This window comes from Helianthus annuus, chromosome 3, assembly GCF_002127325.2.
Source record: "Helianthus annuus cultivar XRQ/B chromosome 3, HanXRQr2.0-SUNRISE, whole genome shotgun sequence".
In the NCBI taxonomy this organism is placed as follows: domain Eukaryota; kingdom Viridiplantae; phylum Streptophyta; class Magnoliopsida; order Asterales; family Asteraceae; genus Helianthus; species Helianthus annuus.
Genome location: NC_035435.2, coordinates 161,825,256 through 161,831,361, shown reverse-complemented (window position 1 = coordinate 161,831,361; position 6,106 = coordinate 161,825,256).

Genomic DNA, 6,106 nt, shown 5'->3' with positions numbered 1-6,106 from the left:
CCAGATGCCTGCAGAAGGGATGTGTCATCTATATGGCACAAGTTACCATTGATGAGCCGAAGCCAAGGATTGAAGATATCCCTGTTATCTCAGAATACCATGAAGTATTTCCTGAAGAACTCCCCAGTTTGCCACCGGATAGGCAAGTGGAGTTTCGGATAGACATCATTCCGGGTGCAGCGCCTGTAGCAAGAGCACCATATAGATTGGCACCAACGGAGATGAAGGAGTTGAGGACGCAGTTGGATGATTTGTTAGCGAAAGGTTTTATTAGACCTAGCTCGTCTCCTTGGGGGGCGCCAATCTTGTTCGTTAAAAAGAAGGATGGGTCGATGCGTCTGTGCATCGATTACCGTGAGCTTAATAAGGTCACTATCAAGAATAGGTATCCGTTACCCAGGATCGACGATCTGTTTGATCAGTTGCAAGGAGCAAGCTACTTCTCAAAGATCGACCTGAGGTCCGGTTATCATCAGTTGAAGGTTAAGGAGGAAGACGTACACAAGACAGCATTTAGGACTCGTTATGGACATTACGAGTTCCTAGTGATGCCTTTTGGGCTCACTAACGCACCAGCCGCATTCATGGATCTCATGAATCGCGTCTGCAAGCCTTATCTGGATAAATTCGTCATCGTCTTTATCGACGATATCCTTATCTACTCGAAGAGCCAAGCCGACCATGAGAAACACCTTCGTTGTATTCTCAAACTTCTGCATCAGGAGAAACTTTATGCCAAATTTTCGAAGTGCGAATTTTGGCTTCGAGAAGTCCAGTTCCTTGGACATGTGGTAAGCGAGCGTGGTATCCAAGTAGATCCCGCTAAAGTAGAAGCAGTCATGAATTGGCAGGAGCCGAAGACTCCTACCGAGATTCGCAGTTTCCTTGGATTGGCAGGATACTATAGACGATTCATTGAAAACTTTTCAAGGATTGCTGCGCCCCTAACTTCGTTGACTCGTAAGAAGATTAAGTTTGATTGGGGCCCTAAGCAGCAGGAATCCTTCGACATCCTGAAGAAGAAGTTGAGCAACGCGCCAGTGTTGACATTGCCCGATGGCATAGAAGATTTCATAGTGTATTGCGATGCATCGCACACTGGTATGGGCTGTGTGCTCATGCAGAGAGGCAAAGTCATTGCCTACGCTTCTCGCCAGCTCAAGGTGCATGAGAAGAACTACACCACCCACGATTTGGAATTGGGTGCTGTTGTGTTTGCTTTGAAGCTATGGAGACATTACTTGTACGGAACCAAGTGTATAATTTATTCGGATCACAAGAGTCTTCAACACTTGTTCAATCAGAAGGAATTGAACATGCGACAAAGGCGATGGATGGAAACTCTAAATGATTATGACTGTGAGATAAGATACCATCCAGGCAAGGCAAATGTGGTTGCCGACGCCTTGAGCAGAAAGGAAAGAGTAAAACCGATCAGAATCAATGCCAAGCGCATTGAAATAAGGAATAATTTGAATGAAAGGGTGTTAGCTGCACAGAAGGAAGCTGTGCTGGAAGCTAACTATCCTGAAGAGAAGTTAGGAGTAACTGAGGAGCAGTTATCCTACGACAAAGATGGAATGCTAAGACTAAACGGACGAATATGGGTTCCAGTTCATGGAGGACTTCGGGATGTTATCCTCCAGGAAGCCCACAGCTCTAAATATTCCGTTCATCCTGGAGCTGATAAGATGTACCAGGATCTGAAAGCAAACTACTGGTGGATTGGTTTGAAAAAGTCAGTAGCAGAACACGTAGCCAAATGTTTGACTTGTGCGCAAGTCAAAGCTGAGCATCAGAAGCCGTCAGGTTTGCTTCAACAACCTGAAATTCCCAAGTGGAAATGGGAAATGGTGACAATGGATTTCATCACCAAGTTACCAAAGACGAGAAAAGGGAATGATACTATATGGGTCATAGTAGATAGACTGACAAAGTCAGCTCATTTTCTACCCATCAAGGAGACGTATAGCTCCGATATGTTAGCTCAATTATATGTCGATAAGATTGTAGCGTTGCATGGTATACCTATATCTATTATCTCCGATAGAGATACTAGATATACGTCGCATTTTTGGAAGAGTTTCCAACAATCGTTGGGCACTCGTTTGAACTTTAGTACGGCTTATCATCCTCAGACCGATGGTCAGAGTGAGCGTACTATTCAAACTTTGGAAGACATGCTGCGTGCATGTGCGATCGACTTGGGTGGTAGTTGGGATAAGAACCTACCACTGATTGAATTCTCCTACAACAATAGCTACCATTCCAGCATAAAAGCTGCGCCTTTTGAGGCTTTATACGGTAGAAAGTGTAGATCGCCCATCTGTTGGGCAGAAGTTGGAGAAGTCCAACTGTCAGGACCAGATATCGTCTTTGAGACGACAGACAAGATCGTTCAGATTCGTGATCGTTTGAAAGCTGCCAGGGATAGGCAGAAAAGTTATGCGGATCCTAAGCGCAAGGATTTTCACTTCGATGTAGGTGATAAGGTATTGCTTAAAGTATCGCCCTGGAAGGGTGTGATGCGATTTGGTAAGAAAGGCAAGCTAAGCCCGAGATACATAGGACCTTTCGAGATTATCGAACGTGTCGGGTCAGTTGCTTACAAGTTAAACTTGCCTGAAGAGCTTAGCGCTATTCATAATGTGTTCCACATCTGTAATTTGAAGAAGTGTTTCGCTGACGAATCACTGGTTATACCGCATACAGACATAAACATAGATGAGAGTTTGAAGTTCGTAGAAAAAAACCTTTGTCGATTGAGGATCGACAGGTGAAGAAGCTTCGAAGAAAGCACGTGCCTATTGTTAAGGTCAAATGGGATGCCCGTAGAGGTCCCGAATATACGTGGGAAGTGGAATCCACGATGAAAGAGAAATATCCTCATTTGTTTCAGTAAATCTCGAGGTCGAGATTTCTTTTAAGGGGGTGAGGATGTAACACCTCGAAAATTTCCGTCCAATAATGTATTGACACGTGTCATAAGGTTCCGGTATGTGAAAACAAACTTTAGAGGGACTAAAGTTGACAAACGGTGAAAACTATGGAACGTAAGGGTCCAAAGTGTCAACAATGGAAAACTAGACTCTATAATAACCCTACATAATGTTTATAACCTTAAACGGATGGATCATGGATCATACGAAGCGGAAATTGCACAAAAGTGAGGAATTACAAACTATAGGGGCTAAAAGGGTCAACATGTTTAATTTATACCTCTGAGTGAACTTTTGGCAGACCCGAAGCTTTGTAATGCTAAAATATACTCATTAAAAGGTGTGGTAAAAATTTCATGAAGTTTCGTTACCGTATGAGAAAGTTATGGCCAAAACCGTACTTGAGGGGTTAAAAGCGTCAATGTCGAATTTCATGGCTTTTCGGTTGAGCGCAAAGTTATCCGAGGACATTACCATGTTGGTAAATGTCCCAAGGTTCTTAAAAACCAAGTTTGGGGGTTTACGAGTCAAAATAAGTAGCGGAAACATCGTTTGCGAAGACAGGGACCAAAACTGCCAATGTTTGGCAAAGTTTGACAGCAGCAGAAGCCAGGCGGCCCGCCTGGGCTGCCTAATGCGGGCCGCGACCCAAGCCCAGTAACAGTAAATCGCGAACTGATGTGTTTTGGGTCCGAATTTGAGTGTGTAACAGCTGTGGCCACCTCCATAACTCACCAATAGATGTGTATGCATGTCTAGGACACCTGGAGACCTCTTGTATCATCTGCAACCTCCTTAAATCAGATCAAAAGCTCACATTTTTGGGCACTTGTGATAGTAACAAGAACACCCAAACTTTGCAAGAACTCTCAAGGCAACTTCTGGAGCATTTCTGAACGACAAGGCAGCCTCCTAGTGTTAACTAAGCTTCATTAGGGCCTTTGTAAGCCTTCATATCATTCTATAATTCGTTCTTGCTTTGATTATTAGTTAAAAGTCAAACCGTTGTTCATATAGTTTGACTTTTCGATTAAACGAGTTTGGCTCTGTCATTTCTCAAATTGAAACCACTTAAATGTTGGTATTTATGTGGGAAACAAACCCTCAAAAGGGTATTCTCTGATTCCCCCTCTAAGCATGCTATTTGTCGAGTCAAAGATGTTCTTAAAAAGTCAACAGAAATCGTTTTTGCGAAAAATAGCTTAAATGGTAATGTAGATGACATGCAATCAGTTTGATCATCAAAAATAACTTATAATGAATATAAGAATGTGTTTTATCATAATCAACTCGACAATCTTTGATATAAACTCGGATCGGAACCGAAAGTCTTATAAAACGACTTTTTCGTAGACTATCGATTCGGATCCATGCATGCATGTTTGAGATCTGTATTGGAGTTTATTTTAGACCATTTTTATTTTGGTTAAACTTTCTGGAATTTTTGATACTTGAGTCTATGCTTAGCCGATTCATTTGCATGTTTCCGATTTATGCTTAAAGTTGACTATTTTGCCCTTTTTGATATAAAACGTGATTTTTGGAAAAGTGAAAGAGTAGAAATCTTTATTACTAATTTATAAACTTGCACCGAAAATTTGAGACCAGTTGGTGGTCCAGATTTTGAGTTATGGCCGATAGCGTAAAACTAAAGCTTTATGTTTAATAAACGGCGCATTTCGCGTATAACCCATTTCAAGCCACGTTTTAATATAAAACTTTTTACCCACTGATGTTATATAATATTTTGGGATTTTTGATGATTTTTATTTAATTTTTGGCTGATCGGATCATACGTCGCTAAGTCGATTCGGTTAATGCCGGTTTTGACCGTTTAAGCCATAAAATGAGTTTTATACATTCTTTTGACCCCAAACCTTTTTCTACTGATTTTATATGTTAAATAAATTATTTTGAGCATTCTGGAAATATAAAAATCTCAGCTTTCTTTTAAAAACCCGGAAACGGCTCTAAATCGCATTTTTTAGCATTTTTAGCGCATAGTAGGCGTTATACTCATTTTAAACATATAAGAATTATACCTACTGATGTATTTAGCATATTTTCATATAATAACAGTAAGTATAAATGTTTGAACTCAGATTTCCAGTTTTGGCATTTTTAGCCCTTGTGAAATTACTAAAATACCCCTACGGTGCATAGTTTGATTTTAAATGATAAGTTTTGTATACGGGTCATACTCTACTGTTATAATATATCAAATGAAGTATAATAACTGTATAGATCAGACCCGAAACTCAGATTTCTAATTTGACTCTTTTATAATCTTTTAAATGACCAAAATGCCCTTCTAAGGCATAAATTGAGTTTAAAATCATTCGGGGCATAATAGAACATAACTTACTGATATTATATCATATTTAAAGCATATTATCTCAGGGAACTTGCATATGACTCATTTGGCTACCCGTAACGCCCTTTTAGCGTTCGGTTCGGTTTACGTAACTAGTTTGCGTAAATTGACCGAAACGGGTCAAACGTTATCATTTTTATCTCAAAATCCAGAATGTATTTAGTATACCCATATTATACAAGTATTCAAACTTGTCGGGTCTAAATCACATTCTATCCGGTCTTTCGCTTAATCGTGCGCTTGTACCGTATCGTCCTTAAAACTAACCGGTCAAAGCTTAGGCTTAAATAAAAGACCCGTTAGGAATCTAATAGGTTATTATAAACCTTTGTTCCAGATTAGGAGGCCCAGTAAAAGCTATCTACACTTACCAATTGTGATTCATACTTGCTCAGGTAAATACATTTTGACTTATTTTCCCTATACGGGCTTGGGGTACGGTATTTAAAATACCGCTTGATCGAGCGCACAAATCCTGCACCCTTGGGTGTCCAGTCTTGAATAGTTTGTTCGACTCGTTTAAACAGTCTTGTTTTACTTTAAGGGTTTGGGGGGTTATTGACCGTGTCCCGGATATCCTCGGCATTATCTTACGAGATGGCCACGACCAGAGCACGGGGTGTAGGCGTACATCCGTCGTGTATAACTCTTTAATGTGGTGTGTCATTTAATCTTTAGCCCGGACAGCAGATCCCGGGCCACCAAATGTACGAGTAGCATGTAAATCGTTCACAAGTTTATATTGCATAATTATCCCAAGTTAATAAAAATATTTATGCCTTGTGCATTTAAA